Raw genomic sequence first — 20,886 nt, 5'->3', positions numbered from 1 at the left:
TGTATGTATGTATGTATGTATGTATGTGTGTATGTATGTATGTGTGTGTGTGTATATATAAAACACACATATATATGTTATTATTATTATTATTATTGTTATAAGATTTCTTGGGCTGGAGGGATGGCTTAGTGGTTAAGGTATCTACCTGCAAAGCCAAAGGACCCAGGTTCAATTCCCCAGGACCCATGTTAGCCAGATGTACAAGGTGGTGCAGGCATCTGGAGTTCATTTGCAGTGGCTGGAGGCCCTGGAGCACCCATTCTCTCTCTCTCTCTCTCTCTCTCTCTCTCTGCCTCTTTCTCTGTCTGTCACTCTCAAATAAATACATAACAATAAATTTAAAAAATTTAAAAAAAAAGATTTCTTTAGTGGTTACTTTAAGCTACTAAAGTTTGAGATATACTGTTTCTCAGCCACAGAAAAGTAGAACAATCCCAAATCTACACCATGAACTGAAGCCACAATTAAATCCGTATTTTCTGTGATGAGCATTTATCTTGACAATAAAATCCTTACTACTTTCTCAAAATTAAATTTATATACAATTCAGCACAGGAGGCTGAGAGAGAAGGATTGCTGGTGAGTTTCAAGACAGCCTGGGCTAGCATGAACTCCAGATCAGTATGTGCTACAGTGAGACCCTGCCTCAAAAACACAAAGTAAAACAAAATCTCAAGCAAAACCTTGAAAAAAACAAATAAACCCTAAGGGTGAAACATAACAAAATTTCCCTCTGACCATACATAATGACAAGGCTTTTAAAGTAAGATATTAAGACCATATGCTGGGGCTAGGGAGATGGCCCACCCCTCTAAAAAACAAAATGAGGGCTGGAGGGATGGCTTAGCAGTTAAGTGTTTGCCTGTGAAGCCTGAGGACCCTGGTTCGAGACTGGATCCCCCAGGACCCACGCTAGCCAGATGCACAAGAGGGCGCACACGTCTGGAGTTCGTTTGCAGAGACTGGAGGCCCTGGTGCATCCATTCTCTCTCTCTCTCTCTCTCTCTATCGGTCTCTAATAAATGAATAAAAATAAATCTTAAAAAATAATCATTGACGAAGCCACAAATTTTAGGGTAAAATGTAAGAAATGATTTCCTTTAGGCCCGGGAGGTGGTTCTGGAGATCAAGTGTGCGTGTCCAAGCATGGTGGACAGAGCCTGTCTCCAGAACCCAGGGACAGCCACTGGCCAGATGGAGGGCAGAGCCAGGACAGCCCCGGAGGACCACAGGCTAGTCTGGCATACGCAGCAGTGAACAGAGATTTGCCTCAAAAAATACAAGGTTTTAGGTGAGGACCTCCGCACTTGTATGATGGCGTACACACACGCCCACGCACCATGCAGAGAGAGAAAATCACTGTGACCTTAGGTAAAGAGGAATCTTTTGAAGTAAGGTGTCAAAACCAAACGCGGGGCACAGATCAATCAGCACATAGGCATGCTTCCTGCACCAGCACAGGGGTGGGGTTCAGTGCCCGGCACCTGAGCATGCCTGTAGCCCCAGGACTGAGGTGAGCAGAGAGAGGATTGGAAGGAGACATAGAAGATGGAAGGAAGGGAGGGAGGGAGGGAGGGAGGGAGGGAGGGAGGGAGGGAGGGGAGGAGGAAAGGAGAGGGGGAGGGGATTACGGGGAGAATAGAGGAGAGGAAAGGGAGGGAGAGGAGGGAAAGAGAGGGGAGGACAGGAGGGGAGGAGAAAGAAACAGAAAGCTGTGGGTATATATAGCCCAGGGGTGGGCTGCTTCCCTAGCAGAGCATAAGCTCCACGTTCGATCCCCGGCGCTGCCAAAGGAAAAGAGACATGCCTACAATGACTGCACAGATCGGACTGGCTTTGTCTTTCTTGGAACCAGGAGGGGCACATAGGCTGCTGGGGAGAAGAGGGGTCTCACTCAGTTGTGGGCCCGGATGGCTCCACGAGTGACCTGCGAGCAAGGTGTGCCCGCTCCTCAGAGGGGAAGTGGCACCTGATGAACCCAGGCAAAAGCCCATCACTGAGGTGTGGGGCCCCGGGGGAAGAGGGGAATCTACTCCTGCTCTTTTGCTAAACGAACATGTGGCCAAAGGCTTTCTAAATGTTTACGCTTAGGCGCACGGCTGCGGCTGCTCTCAGCCTTGGTCGGTGACGCGCCCTTTTGCGCTGGGTGGTGGTCCACGCACAGACTCCAGGCTGGTGAGAAGGAGCAAGTGTTGAACTTTGGTGTCCCCCCTCCAAGCCTCGGGGAATTAAAGACTGGATGAGGGCTGGGGAAATGACTTAGCAGTTAAGGCGTTTGCCTGTAAAGCCAAAGGACCCAGGTTTGATTCTCCAGGACCCAAGTAAGCCAGATGCACAAGGTGGTACATGCATCTGGAGTTCGTTTACATTGGCTGGAAGCCCTGGTGCACCCATTCTCTCTCAATCTTTCTCTCTCAAATAAATAAATAAAAATAAAAATAAAGACTGGACGAGCTGGGAGACAGAAAGGAAGGCTAGGAAACGCTGTCCTGTGGACATGACAAGGCCGGACACTGCACTCATGAACTTGGAGCAGCTTAAAATTTGGGCATGTCAAGCTGGAGAGATGGCTTAGCAGTTAAGCGCTTGCCTGTGAAGCCTAAGGACCCCGGTTCAAGGCTCGAGTCCCCAGGACCCACGTTAGCCAGATGCACAAGGGGGCGCACGCGTCTGGAGTTCGTTTGCAGTGGCTGGAGGCCCTGATGTGCCCATTCTCTCTGTCTCTCTCCCTCTTTCTGCCTCTTTCTCTCTCTGTCACTCTCAAATAAATAAATAAAAACAAAAAAATTTTTTAATTGGGGTACATTGAGCTGGAGAGATGGCTTAGTGGTTAAGGCACATGCCTGCGAAGCCTAAGGACCCAGGTTCGATTCTCCAAGTCCCACATAACCTATATGGGCAAGGGGCACATGCCTGTAGAGTTCGTCTGCAGTGGCTGGAGGCCCTGGCACGCCCGTTCTCTCTCTCTCTGAAATAAATAAATATTTTTTAAAAAAAGATAGGAAGGTCCCAAAGAGAAGGAGGGAGAAAAGGAGGGTAAGACAGATGTGGAAGTAGGCAGGAACTAGTTGAAAAGAAAAAGTGAGAAAAAAAGAAACCGTTGGGTGGGAGAAGGATTAAGAGAAGGGAAAGGAAGATGAGTAGGACCAAAACACACTAGACACATATATGGAATTGGCAAAAAGAAGTTATTCTTTAAAAGAATGTTCTTTTACACTAATAACAAAATCTATGAGAGAGGCTGGAAGGATGACTTTGCTTGCCTGCACAGCCAAAGGACCCAGGTTCTGCTCCCCAGGACCCACGTAAGCCAGACACACAAGGGGGCGCACGCGTCTGGAGTTCGTTTTCAACGGCTGGAGGCCCCGGCACGCCTATTCTCTCTCTGTCAAATAAATAAATACAAAAAATACTTTTAAAAACTGTATGAGGGGCTGGGGAGATGGCACAGTGGTGAGAGATGCTCACTCTGAAAGCCCTGCCAGCCAGAGTTCAAGCCCCCAAGACCCACGTAAATGAAGCTGAATGGAAAGAGGCACATTTGTCTATAATCCCAAGGTGTCCATGGCAATGAGAGGCACAGCCAGGAGAAACTTAAAGCTTGTGGACTGACCAGGCTGGCCTTCCCCGCAGCACAAACACAAGAGTAATGCTGTCTAAAAACACATAAAACTCCCCCCCGCCAATAAATAAATAAATAAAAATTTTTAAAAAGGGGCTGCAGAGATAGCTTAGTGGCCAAGGCACTTGCCTTTGAAGCCTAAGGACCCAGGTGTGACAGCCTAAAGCCCATGTAAACCAGGTGGCACGTGCATCTGGAGTTCGTCCGAAGTGGCTGGAGACCCTGGTCCACCCATTTTCTCTCCTTCTTCTCCTCTCTCTCTAACAAATAAATAAACATTAAATTAAATTTTTAAAAAACGGGCAAAAGGAGAGTACCGGTGCCCTGAGGTTGTCCTTTGGCCTCCACGTGCCTGCGGTGCCATGCACACACCTACAAGTATTCAAAACTTACAATTTTCACAAAAACAATATATAAGAAAACGTTCTGGGCTGGAGAGCTGACAGTAATTAAAGCCACTTACTTGCAAAACCTAAGGCCCAGGTTCACTTACTCAGTATCCGTGTAAAGCCAGATACACAGAGTGGCACATGTGTCTGAAGTTCGTTTGCAGTGGCAGGAGGCCCTGGTTCACCCATTCTCTCTCTCTACTTGCAAATAAATAATCAATAACAATTAAAAATATTTTATTTTAAAAAAGAAATAAAATTCTAGGACTGGAGACATGGCTTAGTGGTTAAGGAGCTTGCCTGCAAAGCCAAAGGACCCAGGTTCAATTCCCTAGGACCCATGTAGAGCCAAATGCACAAGGTGGTTGCATGCGTCTGGAGTCCTTGCAGTGACGAGTGCCTATTTTCTTCCCTCCATCTGCCTCTTTCTCTCGCTCTTCCTAAAATAAATAAATAAAAAGGCAGGAAAAAAAAAGCTAGGTGTAGTGTCGCATGCCTTAACAGGAAAAAAAAAAAAAAAAAGAAAATTCTATAGAAAAAGGTAAAAGCACAACCAAGCATTTCTAGATGTGGAGTCAGGAAAAATAAAACATATAAAATTATATTTCGTATCACCAGTAATCAAGCAGCTTTAAAATAATATCACAGTAAGATAGCATTTCATACACAGCAACAACATAAATAAGTCAATATGAAATATCTTTATATTCTTCAAGAATAAAAGCACCTCTACTATGAAAATTGATGTCCACTATTAAAATGAACATGCACCCACCCTCTGAATGCAATACAATCCTAGGTAACTGGGTATCCTGAAGTGACCCTCACATGTGCAAAAAGAAATATAACCACAAACACCCACTGCTGTTTTTTGCTCTGCTTTGTTTTTACTAACTTTACTTATTTCAGAGAGAGAGACAGAGAGAGAATGGGCGCACCAGGGCCTTCAGGTGCTGCAAGCGAACTCCAGACGCAGGCGCCACCTTATCCATCTGGCTTACGTGGGCCATGGGGAGTCAAACCTGAGTCCTTTAGCTTCACAGGCAAATGCATTTACCTCTAAGCCATCTCTCCAGCCCTTGTTTTGCTTTTGAGGTAAGGTTTCACTCTAGTCTAGGCTGACCGGGAATTCACTATGGAGTCACAGGCTAGCCTTGAACTCATGGCGATCCTCTTACCTCAGCCTTCCGAGTGCTGGGATGAAAGGTGTGTGCAGCCGCTCCTGGCTGTGCTGTTTTTACAAGAGCAAAAAAGTGCATGTAACCTGTATATCGACTGTCAGCAGAATAGATAGAAGAGTGCTGAAAAAATATAAATAGCCATGATTGCCCAATTAACTGTAATTACATAAGTAAATATGAAATCTCAAACAACACAAGAAGTGGGCTGTAGAGATGGCTTAGCAGTGAAGGAGCTTGCCTTGAAAGCCTAAGGACCCACGTTCCATTCCCCAGGACCCACATAAACCAAATGCCCAGGGTGGCACATGCATCTGGAGTTCATTTACAGTGGCAGATGCACTGGCGTGCCCATTCATTCATTCTCTCTCTCTCTCTTTCTCTCTCTCAAATAAATAAATAATAAATATCTTTTTAAAAAAAGAAACTCTAAAAGCTCATTATAAAAAAAAATCGCAATAGCACTTATACATGACTTTGTTGAACTGATGGACAAAGATTTAGACAGTTGCAAAAATAAATCCTCTTTTGTAACCCAGAGCTCACTGTTAAGTAAGCGTTTTGATGCATATAGGGAAAAATATGCTAAAAAAAATCACATGAAGCAAAGAGCAAGTCAGAGAACACAGACTCAGATATGCTTCATGTATGTAAAGGTACAAAACAGAAATATTTCAGAAATAAAAGCAATGCATTGTTTAATGATGCAAGTACAAGGGCTTGGGAGATGGCTCAGCATGTAACAGCCAGTCACGCAAGCGTGAGGATCCATCCACACCCTTGGAGCCCACGTAAAAGTAGGCGTGCCAGTGCGCATCCCTAAGTCCAGCGCTGCTAAGGGGAGATGCAGGTGGAGACAGAATTCCCCAGAAGTGCGCAGTTCACTAGCCTAGTGGGCACAGTGGTGAACATGAAGAGGCCCTGCTCCCAACAAGGTGGAAAGTACCCTACAATAAAAAACAAAAAAAAAATCAAACAACCCACTCACAAAGTGGGGCAGAGAACGGAACAGGCAGTTCTCAGAGGAAGAAACACAAATGGCAAACACACACTTCAGAAAATGTTCATCATCCCTGACCATCAGGGAAACGAAAATTAAAACAACCATGAGATTCCACCTTACCCCAGTAAGGATAGCAATCATTAAAAAAATCAAATGAAAACAAATGTTGGCGAGGATGTGGAGAAATAGGAACCCTCATTCACTGTTGGTGGGAATGTAAGATGGTACAACCACTGTGGAAAGCAATATGGAGACTCCTAAACAGACTGACTATAGAGTTACCAACAGACCCAGTTATTCCCTTACTTAAAGCTCCATGCCTCAGTTCAGAGAGATTTGTTCAACCATGTTTACAGCTGCTCAATTCATAATAGCTAAGAACTGGAATCAACTCAGGTGCCCATTAAACAAATGGATAACTGAGATGTGGTTTATCTACACAAATGAATTCTACTCAACAGTTAGAAAATATGACACAATGAAATTTGTAGAAAAATGGTCGAACCTGGAACAGATCATTCTCAGCAAACTCACCCAATCACAGAAAGACAACCATCTCATGGTCTCACTCATCTGAGGCTCCTAACCTGGATCAGCCTAGGATGCTGACACACCTAACAGGCATCTCGAGGACTGGACAACAGGGAGGGCTAGAGGGGAGGGCGAGGCTGGACAAAACTGGACCCAAAGGGAACTGGTACCATAAAATCATATATCCTGAAAGACAGACTAAAAAGCTGAACCTTCATTAGGTCCTCAGAGGGAACACCTGAATCACAGGGCCCTGAAGAGGGAACAATGAAGACTAACCTTAATCTTTTCCTGTTTCTCTCTCTTTTTTCCTCTTTCTCTTTTATATTACCTATCTTTTTCTTCCTTTTTTCCCCCTTGGTGCTAGCCTATAGCTCCGAGTACTAGGATGCAGTTAACATCCACAATGAGCTATTAATCAGAGAGACACACAAGGTTTCCCAAAAGCAGACAGACTTCTCTCAGAGCACTTGGTTACCCACAAGAGGTTAAGGATAAGACCCTACTGCTGAAGACACCATATGCTGTCAGTATGGAATGTGCAAAGACCTGCCTGGGATATGGAAGAGAGCCAGTCCCCAGTTAGCTCATCTAGTGCCAGAAAGTTCTACATGAGCTACTGGGAGAAAATGGCCAACATCTGTCTAAGCAATTCAAGGTCTAAGCAACTCAGCAGCAAACAACCTGATGTGATGCTCACACATGTGCAATAGTGGCACACAGCCATGGTGGGCAACCAACTGCTCTTGGATTGGCTAACAGATCCGCTCAGTGGAACAGAACCCATAGCTGGAACTTGGAAACAAGTTAGAATCATATCCAAATAATGAGTTTGTTCTCCAGTACAAGATCCCACTAATCTTGGGCTACAACAGGGCCTTTCTCTATTAAATTCTCTTTAAACTAATAATGGTTATCCCGTTTATCCAGTGCTGACTTCACTCTCCACTGGAGAATCTACTTCTCTTTTTCAGATGGACGCAGAACCTGAGGAGAGAATCAGCACATGGCACCTCACCAGGGCCCCAGCTGAGGCCATAGAGGAATTGGGGAGATGAGCAAGAGTGCTGCTTTCTTGGTGAATCTGGTACCAGCGCAAGGGTGAAGGAGATCGACACAGAGAACACTCAACTCCCACCAAACCAGAGATCCAGAGACACAGAGGCTCCCAAGACCTCATCACTGAGGTAGACCTAAAACGAACCCAACATGGCTCAGGGAAATTCATGGAAGAGGGGACAGAAAGATGGTTAGAGCCACACATTGGGACATTATGCACAGAGACATTGCCTCTTCCCCATAACTGATGGCTGCCCCGCAATGCACGACCACCTTCCCCAACAAGAAGGGTCCCTGCGGAGGGGAGGGCAGGTACCAACATGTGCTGTTTACACACTGAGTATGGCCATCACTAATTAAAAAGAAAAGAAAGGTGAAAAGGGAGAACCTGCACCCAAGGCTGTCCTCTGACCTGCACACGTGCGTGCCTGTGCGCACACACCCATACTCACAGGGATGAACACACGCACACACGTGTGCACATCGCACACACGCTCCAAAAGATGGCATGCACAATTAAGAAAAACTAAGCCAGAAGCAATGGGAAAATTAACAACTAAGTCAAGATACTGATGAGCTCTCAGAAGAAAGTGACAAAAATTGTGGATTAAGGACTGGAGAGATGGTTTAGCGGTTTAAGGCGTTTGCCTGCAAAGCCACAGGACCCAGGTTCGATGCCCCAGGACCCATGTTAGCCAGGTGCACAAGGTGACACATGCATCTGGAGTTCGTTTGCAGTGGCTGGAGGCCCTGGTGCGCCCATTCTCTCTCTCTAATAGATTAATTAATTTTTTAAAAAATTGTGGATTAACCAGGACCTGGTTTGTGGTAATGATATATACTGCCCAGACATGTAAGCTCCTATACAAAAGATATGGATCTACCAAAGACCTTACTGAGGAGGATGCCCTGGGTAAGGGAGGCCGGGGGTGAAGGGATATAAGGCTATGAGCCTGATAAATAAAATCTTATATTTGTAATTTTTTAAAAAAAACTATTTCTAAATAAAATACTGTGAAAGGAAAAAGATGTAGTTCTCAATGATTGAGACTATCAAAAGGAGCAGTGTGCCCTCTGCTGGAAAGCCTTTGCTTTTGCATTAAATATTGAAAATTAATTCTAATATGACCGTGGATTTCGAATTATAAAGTCCCTTTGAAAAGATCTCAAATTTCGCATTTGAAGAAACCAAGAGCAAAAATGCAACAAACCACACACAGCTGTCCAACAAGGTAACCTGGCACTTCTATTTCCAAACAGTGATCACATAAAAATATACCCACAGGGGGAATGATATTTTTAAGTTGTTTTTTTTTTTTTTTTTAAAGTATTGCATCTTTTTTTAAATTTTTTTTTAATTTATTTATTTGAGAGCGACAGACACAGAGAGAAAGACAGATAGAGGGAGAGAGAGGGAATGGGCGTGCCAGGGCTTCCAGCCTCTGCAAACGAACTCCAGATGCGTGCGCCCCCTTGTGCATCTGGCTAACGTGGGACCTGGGGAACCGAGCCTCGAACCGGGGTCCTTAGGCTTCACAGGCAAGCGCTTAACCGCTAAGCCATCTCTCCAGCCCTATTTTTTAGTTTTATTTATTTATTGAGAGAGAGAGAATGGGCACGCAAGGGCCTCCAGCCACTACAAACGAACTTCAGATGCGTGTGCCACTATGTACATTTGACTTACATGGATTCTGGGGAATCGAACATGGGTCCTCAGGCCTCTCAGGCAAGCACCTTAACCACTAAGCCATCTTTTTCTTCTTTTTGAAGTAGGGGCTCACTCAAGCCCAGGCTGACATGGAATTCACTACGTAGTCTCAGAGTGTCCTCCAAGTCATGGTGATCCTCCTACCTCTGCCTCCCGAGTGCTGGGATTAAAGGTGTGCGCCACCACCACACCCAGCTCCCTGAATTATTTTTATGTTCAACATACAATATAAAGTTTTTTTGTTTAGTTCATTTATTTATTTATTTATTTGACAGTGACAGAGAAAGAGGGAGATAGAGAAAGAGAGAGAATGGGCGCGCCAGGGCCTCCAGCCACTGCAAATGAACTCCAGACACATGCGCCCCCTTGTGTATCTGGCTAACGTGGGTCCTGGGGAATGGAGCCTCGAACCTGGGTCCTTAGGCTTCACAGGCAAGCACTTAACCGCTAAGCCATCTCTCCAACCCATTCAACATACAATATGTACTTGCAAGAAAATATCTTCCTGTAATACAACACTTTGTACAATGAAAACATATAATGAAAATATTTTTAAATGCATACCAGAATTACCACCCTTTGGTGAATTTACTTGAAATTGTGTCTTACTATTTAAGTAACTGATTATAGGAGACATCTAAACCAAAAGGGAGATATAATTTGAATACCTCCATAAATTTGACTGGTAAAAGTGACTTTAAAATCCCTTCCCACTCCTACGCTAAGACTCTTTCTCTTGAGCCCACAGAAACACAGCATCGACGGATCTGTCAGCCCACCTCTGGCTAAGTAATCTAAGCTTTTTGAACTCAACAAAATAAATCTCAACAATGAAAACTAGACACATGGCAATTATTAGAGTCACCGTAGTGGCTATTTCGCAAAAACCCATGGCTTAGGCAAGTCTAGCAACGCGACGGGTCCCATCTTGCCCTGTCAACCCATTCACCACAGCTTAGAGGCACACCATGTCCCTATCGCCAAAATACTGAGAAGCCACTATGGTCACACGTCACAGGGCTGCTTGAAGGTGTGTCAGGAACAACCTCTTGGGATAGCATCAAAAACACGAACTACTCAGAGCAAAAATCTAATAAAACAAGTTCAATATCTACTGAGTTAACACTATAAAACATGGCTGAGAGATAGACAGAAAGATCTATACCTTGTTTGTGATTTGGAAGACTCAATTTTGTTAAGTTTTGGGCTAATTACTGATTCCACACAATTTCACTCAAAAGTCTCAAAAGAATTTTTTTTTTAATTTTAGAGAGAGAGAATTGGTGTGCCAGGACTTCAACCATGAAATTAAACTCCAGAGGCCTGCGCCACCTACTGGGCGTGTGTGACCTTGCACTTGCCTCACCTTTGAGTGTCTGACTTACGTGGGATCTAGGGAGTGGAACATGGGTCCTTAGGCTTCACAGGCAAGTGCCTTAACCATGAAGCCATCTCTCCAGCCCTTGGCAGAAATTTTTATAGTAGCAAACACTGATTCAAAAACATATACTGAAAGGTCAAAAACATCAGGAAAACCAAAATAATTGTGGAGAAGAAAGAAGTTGGAGGAGTGACTCTACCTGATTTAAAATATTTATTTATAGCCGGGCGTGGTGCCACACACCTTTAATACCAGCACTTGGGAGGCAGAGGTAGGAGGATTGCCGTGAGTTCAAGGCCACCCTGAGACTACATAGTGAATTCCAGGTCAGCCTGAGCTAGAGTGAGACCTTACCTTGAAAAACCAAAATAACAGTAATAATAAAAAAATATTTATTTATAAACTTTCCATGATCAAGCTGAGCTGGAGACCAGCTAGCCACAGAGAAGGGAACCACATGTGAATTTAGTCACAGGACTCTGCAGTCTGTGGTACTGTGCCCCCTCTGGGAATACAAACACACCGCAAACCAGGGGGTGGGAGCAAGAGCTACCCTACTCACCTATGGCACTCACCACGTCTACATGGCACCTGTCACTTCCTCATCCCACTGTAACTACAAGTGGGCCAGTGTGGGAACTAGACTGAATAGTCAGTAACAATCCAGGGCCCAGACCCTTAGGAAATGAACTTGACCAGGTCACTTGACCAGGTCACAGCCTGTCAAAGGGACGGCTGAAAGAAAGGAGGTTCACAATGGCAAAAGGAAGGCATGGATGGGCACCAGCTGCAGCCACAGGAACCAGCCACACCAGGAGCCTTCGTAGTACCTCCTGTCTTCCAGGCGGCCGCTTAGGAAAGGGTCCCGTGCGGGCACAGAAGTGCAGGGTAGGGTCATCCCTCCCTTCAAAGGCCAACGCCCAGGTGCTACACGTGTCCCCTTTCTCCAGGCAGCTTCCAGTCCATTAAGGAGCAGGGGGGGAAATGAAGCCAGTGCATTCCTGCCAGAGGACAAAGCAACCTTCGCTCGGGGACCCACGTCTGCCCCGCCTCAGCTTGCTGGGCACCCGCCTTCCGGAGCCCTGCTGGTCAACCCTTTCCTCTTCCAGGCAGACGTGCACCACAGTGCGCGTGCTCGCTCCACCCACTCCTGTCCCTCTCCATGTTTGCTTCTGAGTGCCCCGTGCCCTGCAGCTCTGTACCATCTATCCCTCCTTCTCTACTCGACGGACCTAGATTATTAGAATCCTGTTTTAATAATTATCCACTTGTAATGGCTTCAGATAGATGCAAGAAGTGCCCTCTACACATCACATAACACTGGAGTGCTGGCCCTTAAGAAACTTGAGAATCTAGCCACGATGGCCTTCAGGTCAAATCCCACCACTTCCTTCATTAAATAAAGCTTGACTGAGCTGGAGAGATGACCCAGAGGTGCCTGCAAAGCCTAAGGAGCCAGACTCGACTCCCCAGGACCCACATAAAGCCAGATGCACAAGGTGGCACAAGCATCTGGAATCCGTTTGCAGTGGCTAGAAGCCCTGGTACGCCCATTCTTTCTCTCCCCTCTCTCTCCTTTCACTCTTATTTTTTCACTCTCTCTCACAAATAAATAAATAATTAAATTAAATTAAAATTATGTTTTACTGACACAGCCATGCCTGTACGTCTATGTGCTGCTTAAGGCTGCTTTGCCATTAAACAGCTGTAAGACCCACTGTATGGCCCCTGAGGTGGTTTGACTAGATGGCCCCCAATATTCACTGTTCTATGAGTTTGTAGTTTGCATCTGCAGCCACCTGGCTGGAGGCAGTGTCACTGGGTGGATCTTAATGTGTGGTGGTGGGTTTGAGATTCCAATCTAAAGATATGCAAAGTGTGCTCAGCTGGAGTTCCTGAAGTGTGTGGTGCTGTGTGGCTTTTGGCTGTAAGGCTTGTGCTTCTCTCTCTGTGTTTGGTCCTGTGAAGGCAGGCCAGCTTCTTCTGCCATTATGGAACTTCCCCTGGATCTGTAAGCTTCAATAAACATCCCTTCCTCCATAACCGTGCCTGGTCAGGACATCCATCTCAGAACCTGAGGCTGTCTGCTACAGCCCTGTAGAAAACAAACCTCCTGAACCCCTGTCCTGTGGACGGGAGAGCAATCCCTTGCACGTTGTATGAGTAACACCATGACAGAGAACATAGACTGTATGAGTAACACCATGACAGAGAACATCGACCTTGCCCCCACAAGTTTGAACCCTACAAGGTGCAGGAGGGCTGCTGACTATCTGCATCAAGCGTAGACTAAGACAGAAATGTGAGCATCCTCAGCTTGTAGCTGAGGCTGCAGAGGCGCAGCGAGCATGAACGATCTGCTTAGGGTCACAGGTCACGCGGGGGACAAGCAGAAAGTAGCCGACAGCGGGATCACGGCGCTGCCCGGCCACACACCGAGCCCTGCGTTTGTTACACGACGCGACGCTCCCATGCTGCGGGAAGGGCCGAGCCACCGTGCCTGTGAGGTGCAGCTGAGGTGATAACGCCCCCGTTCTCTGTAAGAAAGAGAAGAGATTCTGCAGCGACCCACCTTTGAGCTTTTTTTCTCAATGAGCACTAGATCCTGTGCTCGGTGCAGGCAACACAGATCCAAAGAGAATGTCCCACAGCCTTGTCTGCTGCCGCTCCCTGCACCAGTTTACTGCCTTCCTCGCTTGGGTAAGCACCTGTGGCAGAGCCAGACCCGAGTGTCACCTCAAGGGGCGAGCCTCAGGGCAGTCTGTGACTGGGACTTAACTGCAAGAAGGGTTCCACGTCGACTGTGTTCACCACTAAGCCTGGGTACAATGCCTGAGGAAGGAGGAGGAGGTAGAAATGGAAGGAGAGGGTAGAGCTGCCTAGGTGGGGACCTAATGAGCAGACACCCCAAAACACAAGGTAGCTTAGCAAGCATTTGCTAAAATGCTGACAAGACACCAGCTGCATTAAAAAAAAAAAAAAAAAGAGGGGCTGGAGAGATGGCTTAGTGGTTAAGCGCTTGCCTGTGAAGCCTAAGGACCCTGGTTCGAGGCTCGGTTCCCCAGGTCCCACGTTAGTCAGATGCACAAGGGGGCGCACGCGTCTGGAGTTCGTTTGCAGTGGCTGGAGCCCTGGTGCGCCCATTCTCTCCCTCTCCCTCTCTGCCTCCTTCTCTCTGTTGCTCTCAAATAAATAAATAAAAACAAACAAACGAACAACAAAAGAAGCCGAGACAAAAACAAACCAAAAAGAAACCATATGCCACACACAGTAGGAAGAACCACACTGAGATGACCCCTCAGTCCTAAGCCCAATGCTGCTACAGTCGCCTCTGGCTCCTTCTGTCCCTGCTGCTACCGGCCACCGCTTCGGTCAGAAGCTCTAAGCTGCCCTTCCCCTTTGCCCCTCCTGCCGAACATCCAAGGTCCTCGGTGGGGACCCTGAAGTAGCCGAGAAGAGCCCTGCGTCCTCACTGCTAGGGTGAGTTCAGCCACGCAGTCTTCCCCGGGGGTGCGGGGTCCTCCCACCAACACTCACACAAACAGGGACTCTGGCAAAAGAGGAAAGACGAAAGCTTAGAGCAAGAAAAGTTCACCGCCTGTATCTTCACCCAGCTCTCGAGGCTCGGCCCCCCTTGAGACTCGGCACAGGGCTAAGCCAGCACTAAGGCCTGTCCACTGAACGCAGATGCCTCTGAAGAGCGGCTCTCGGCTTTGCAGTCCAGTCTGTTGCCACTGTGACATCCCTCTGTCGGGCTCCACCCCTGCCCAACTCTAGCCTTACTGGGGGAACACTGCAGAGGAGGGGCTGGGAAGAATGGAAGAGCCGAAAGACCAGTCAGGCAGGCAATATGATCGTGATACAATCTGGTCTATTATCAGGGAGAGAAAGCCCTAGTAATAGGGAATTTTCCCAGGGAAATAGGGGACACTGTGGCCACAGGAGTGTGCCCTATCTGAAGCCTTTAGGTTCATTGTAAATATACATATGTAGTGCGCGCGCGCACACACACACACACACACACACACACACACACGTCTCATGGTGCCCAAGCAGGTCTTGAACTTCTGGGCCCAACTGATCCTCCGGCCACAGCTTGCCTTGTGGCTAGAACTCTCCAAATTTAACTGATGAACTTAATTTTGAAATTTTTTTTCTTCCAATATTACTTCTATGAAGTAATGAAAGTAACTAGCTCCCTTTGTCTCCAGGCTGCCCCCCCCCACTGGCATCAGTACCCTGGTACTTAAATGGAGTGCCACCAAAGCTAAGTGGAATGTTACTACTGCAGTGCCCACGGTGACGCCAACTGAACCGAGACAACTTGGAACGTCGCGTGCTTTGCAATAAATTCAAGTTGTGGTGCTTTATCATATGCCAAACAATCTTACATGTTTTCAGGACTTGAGGAAACAAGAAGTAAAAAAAAAAAACAAACAGAAAAAGAAAAAAGAAAAACAAAATCCAGCACACTCGGCTTTCTTACTTAACAAGAGGTGTCCACTAGGGGGCGTGAGTGGCCCATTCATTTGCATGTGAGCGTGGTACAAGAATTTCCCCCAGGGTCACAAAAACTTCCAAGGGGGCCCTGTATCTTGAAACACCTCTAAAATACCCATAGGAATGAGAAGAATTTCCAGATCTGTGCCGTCTTGGCTTGCAGGAAAGTTGACTGGGGAGAGGCGGGGCTGCACATGTTATAGTCTTATCAACTTTTTAACACACGTACAAACCACAAGAAAGAGCTTAATTTCCTTTGTTAAAAATTTATTTATTTAATTATTTGACAGAGGAAGGGGGGAGAGAGAGAGAGAAACAGAGAGAATGGGCACACCAGGGCCTCCAGCCACTGCAAACGAACTCCAAACATGTGCGTCCCCTTGGGCATCTAGCTAACGTGGGTCCTGGAGGGTCGAACCTGGGTCCTTTGGCTTTGTAGACAAACGTCTTAACGGCTAAGCCATCCCTGCAGCCCGCGCTTCATTTCATTACTCCCCACACACTCCCTGCCCCCTAGTCTCCCCCCCCCAGGAGTGCTCCACAGTGCGCATGACACACAGGTGCCCATTCAACCATGGGACATGTAGGTTCTTTCCAGCTCCTGGCAATTATTAATAAAGCCACTATTCACGCTTAGGAGTTTTCCTGCAAACACTAAGTTTGCATTGCTCTAGGGTAAAAATCCAAAAGTAGGAATACAGTCTCTGTACTCATTAACTCTGCATGAAACTACCCACGTGCGTTTTCTTTCTTTCTTTCTTTTTGGTTTTTCCACGTGTTTTCTAAACAGACTGCCAAGCGAGACTTCCCATCGGTAATGGGTGAGATTTTTGTTCCCTGTGTATCTTATCCCTTCCAACATTTAGTAGCACCCCATCAGGACCTCCTCAGTTTATATTCTTCTGCAGTTTTCACTCTCTTGAATATCTTTTGGAGTCCTCCTCTGTTATCCGTACATTTTCAAGCAGCTGCTGGAACCTCTTGCTCCTCGCTGAAGCGGGCCGCGCTTTACTTCTGAGTTGTGAGTTCGCACACCCGCTCTGGATGCCGCGCACGGCCACGCTCGGGCCGAGTACTTCCCGCCGCGGCTTGTCTTCTCCTCCTCCAGTCTGTGTGTTCCTTTTGTCCAATTTGTCATGTCTTTTCTTTCATGATTGGTGCTTTTGGTATCATATCTTAACCATTCTTTCCCTAACTTCAAGACATAAAGATTTTCTTTTTAAGAAAATATTTTATTACTGGGGCGTGATGGCACACACCTTTAATCCCAGCACTTGGGAGGCAGAGGTAGGAGGATCACTGTGAATTTGAAGCCACCCTGAGACTACATGGTGAATTCCAGGTCTGCCTGGGCTAAAGTGAAACCCTATCTTGAAAAACCTATATATATATATGTGTGTGTGTGTGTGTGTGTATGTATATATGTGTGTGTATACACATATGTATAATTACATACATATATACATATATATATAATATATAGTTATATATATATTATATATATAATTTATTTATATGCATGCAAAGAGAGAGGTAGGGAGAAAGAAAAGCACACCAGGGCCTCTAACCACTGCAAACGAACCCCAGATGCATGGGCTACTTTGTGCATACGGCTTGACATGTGTGCTGCAGAATTGAACCCAGGTTGTTAGACTTTTCAGGCAAGCACTATAAGCACTGGGCCATCTCTCCAGCCCTTCTCTTATTGTTCTAAAAATCTAGATCGCTCTTTATTTAAGTCTATGATCCACTTTGAATTGGTTCTTATAGTTTATGGGCTTCTGTTGAGATGGTTATTGGGTTTTGTGTTTGTTTGTTTGTTTGTTTGTTTGGTTTTGGTTTTCCGAGGTAGGGTCTCACGCTAGCTCAAGCTGACCTGGAATTCACTGTGGAGTCTCAGGGTGGCCTCGAACCCATGGAGATCCTCCTACCTCTGCTTCCCAAGTACTGGGATTAAATGCGTACACCACCACATCCGGCTCATCTGACTTTTTGAAACAGGGTCCCACTGATGGGACTAGATAAGCTAGGAAGCAAACCTCAGGGACGCTCTGGTCTCGGGCTCCCCAGCACTCAGTCTCCAGGCCCAGCCTTTGCGTAGGTGCAGAGGACCAAACCCACGTTCTCACGCTTACGTGGCAAGCTCTTCACCCACCGGGCTCTCCGGTCCTCCTCGGCTTGGTAACGGAGCTGTGGGAGGAGCAGTATTTGGCAAATTGGACAGTAAGTACACAGCAAAAGTTAGTCTCAAATGAAAATCAACAGTGTGGAAATAGGACACACACACAAAAAAAGAAAGTCTGAAGAAAACGAAGAAAAACGAGAGAGGTGAAGAGGGAGAAAAAGAAAAGGGGGAAATAAGAATGGCATCCATAGGACTGGAGAAGTGGCTTAGCGGTTAAGACATTTGCCTGAAAAGCCAAAGGACAGGTTCAATTCCCCAGGACCCACGAAAGCCAGATGCATAAGGTGGCACATGTGCATGGAGTTCATGTGCAGTGGCTGGAGGTCCTGGCATGCCCGTTCCTTCTCTCTCTCTGTGTGTGTGTGTGTGTGTGGGTGTGTGTGTGTCTGCCTATATCCCTGTCTCATTTTCCCAAATAAAAAAAAAATTATTAAAAAAAATAATAAAAGAATGGCAGCCATAACAGAAGGAGAAAAGGGAATGTGGACACAGAGGCAGGAGAACGAGAGGAAGATCAGGCGCGTTGGAGCTCTACCGCCTAAGGCAATGAGCGCCTCACGCACAGCAGAGCGCTGGAGCGGGCGGCTACCGAGCGCCAGTGACGGGTCAGCCTGGCTGCACACCGGGACCGGCCAGCCACTGTTCTCATTGACGAGCACAAAGCCAGTGACCATCACGGTCCACTTCACCTTCGGACCTGTTTCGCTAGCTTCTAATACCACGTAACCACCTGCTCACGTGCACAGAGGGGCAAACGCAGTGACAAACATCAGCTGTCTTTACGCACAGCATTCCCAGTGTTTTGTTCAGGTATTTCAAAGTGGCCCTCGAGGTATGAAACAGCCACAAGGCCCACGCCAGAGGGTTCTCGGGAAGGTCAAATGAGACGTGGGCAACAGAATCACTTCATCAACAGAAAATAAAATTATCTGTGTATGCGCTTGGGCTGTGCACACGTGCTGGGGATCAACCCAGGGCTTGGCACGAGGCCAACAGGCGTTCCACCAGAGGCACGTCCCCAGCAGCACTGTTGTTGTTGTTTTTTAGGTCTAGAGACAGAGTCTCATGTAATAGTCCAGAGCAGCCTTGAACTTGAGAGCCTCCCACTCTCAGCCTTAGATCACAGGTGTGCACTACTGTGCCTGGCTTGAAATGGCTTATGAAAATACAGTGTAGAGCCGGGCGTGGTGGCGCACACCTTTAATCCCAGTACTTGGGAGAGGTAGGAGGACTGCCTTGAGTTCGAGGCCACCCTGAGACTCCATAGTGAATTCCAGGTCAGCCTGGGCTAGAGTGAGACCCTACCTCAAACAAAACAAAACAAACAAAAAAAAATATATACAGTGTAGAGCTGAAGAGACGGCTTAGCGGATAAGGCGCTCGACTCTCCAGATCCCGCGTAAGCCAGACGCGCAGAGGTGAGGCAAGCGCAAGGTCGCACATGCCCACGAGTGGCGCAAGTAGTCTGGAGTTCAGTTGCAGTAGCTGAGGCTCTGCAGCATCAATTTTCTCTCTCTCTCTCTCTCTCTAAAATTAAAAATGTTTTCAAAAAATCCAGTGTAGTATAACTGGCTGTCTTTTTCCATCAGAAGCCTAAGGACATAAAAACTGTGCTACAGAGAGCAGCAACCAACAGACGTCTGGTGGAGCCAGGAGCACCCGTGACGAAATGTGAGAGCGCTCCAGCAGACGAGCCAGAGCTCCTTCCAGCCCCCGTGTCGGCAAGAGAGACGCACGTCCAGGGGTGCTGGACGCTGCCCTGCCACGGGCTCTCTTTTTACTCTGGGCATTCGGACAGCAAGCTGTCACTTCCCTCTTAAATGCTAGATTCACTCTGCTCATCGTTTTTCCCCATGCTTACCTGTTTCATTCTTTTTTTAATATTTAATTAATGATTAAATTTTAAAAACCATTAATTATTTTAACACTTTTACTTATTTCCAAGCAGAAAGAGACAGAGGAGACAGGCAGAGAATGGGCATACCAGGGCCTCCAGCCTCTGCAAACGATCTCCAGATGTATGAGCCATGGTGCATGTGGCTTTATGTGGCACTGAACCTGGGTCTTTAGGCTGTGCAGGCAAGCACCTTAACTACTGAGCCATCTCTCTAGTCCATTAACTGCTTCATTCTTCCAAAAAAAAAAAAATCATGGCTTACAAATTTTAATGCATCCACAAAAATTTGACATGCACTGTTTTAAAATCTAGAGATAGTATTTTTAGTTCTTATTTATTTATTTATTAAAGACAGAGAGAGAGACAGAGAAAGAGAGAGAATGGGTGTGTGCCAGGGCCTCTAGCCACTGCAAACGAACTCCAGATGCATGTGCCACCATTTGCATCTGTCTTATGTGGGACCTGGAGTGTCAAACCTGGATCCTTAGGCTTTGCAGGCAAGCACCTTAACCACTAAGCCGTCTCTCCAGCCCTAGAGATAATTTTTGACTCATTCCAAAAGGAGGGCTTTATTCATCATCTTTGTTATAGAATTATACAAAATATTTATATACTTTGTCTCTTAAAAATATATGTATTTATATATTAAACTAGTGGAGATGCAGGGCAGAGGGTAATACATTTATCAAGCATGTACAAGGACCTAGCGCCACAAAAACAAAAACAAAAACAAAGCAATCAGAGAGTTTATACCCTGTAACCTCACAGACCCTTGCTGTATGCATATGTAGACTGACTATGCTGCCTACAGCTCGTTTAATCTGGGATCTTTTTGAAGAAGATGGCGTGTCATTCACTATGCATTACGCAGGGCACAGGAACTCAAAACAAGAATCTGTAGGGCTGGCGAGATGTCTTAGCAGTTACGGCACTTGTCTGCAGAGCCTAAGAACTCAGGTTCAATTCCCCAGCAACCCACATAAAGCCAGATGCACTAGGTGGAGCACAGATCTGGAGTTCATTTGCAGCAGCTAGAGGTCCTAGTGTAGGCTCTCTCTCCCTCCCTCTCTCTCTCTCTCATAAATAAATAAACTATTTTTAAAAATAATCTATGACTATAAACACGCAGTGGTTATCCCAAATGTTTCTTATGCTGTGTTTAGCTGTCACTAGCTAATCTGTGCAGCTACGCCAACCTCATCTTACGGAAACTGAGACAGCCTGACACAGTACAAGAATACAGGGCTGCAGGGTTAGCAGTTAAGACGTTTGCCTGCAAAGCCAAAGGCCCCGGTTCGATTCTCCAGGACCCATGTAAGCCAGATGCACGAGGAGGCACATGCGTCTGGAGTTCGTTTGCAGGGGCTGGAGGCCCTGGCGCATCCATTCATTCTCATTCTCTCTCTCTCTTTCTCTCTCTCTCTCTGTTA

General features: G+C 46.5%; 1 protein-coding gene and 1 non-coding gene across 3 annotated transcripts in view; one reads left to right on the top strand and one right to left on the bottom strand.

Moving 5' to 3' along the window:
• Positions 1-20,886, bottom strand: part of Depdc1b (DEP domain containing 1B) — a 76,231-nt gene that overhangs the window by 38,240 nt on the left and 17,105 nt on the right. The window lies entirely within an intron of this gene.
• LOC123456309 lies at positions 5,653-5,777 on the top strand. Its single transcript, XR_006634448.1, has one exon. It is a non-coding gene; the product is annotated as a small nucleolar RNA SNORA40 (small nucleolar RNA).

Source organism: Jaculus jaculus, chromosome 20, assembly GCF_020740685.1.
Source record: "Jaculus jaculus isolate mJacJac1 chromosome 20, mJacJac1.mat.Y.cur, whole genome shotgun sequence".
In the NCBI taxonomy this organism is placed as follows: Eukaryota; Metazoa; Chordata; class Mammalia; order Rodentia; family Dipodidae; genus Jaculus; species Jaculus jaculus.
This window is presented reverse-complemented; position numbering and strand designations above follow the sequence as displayed.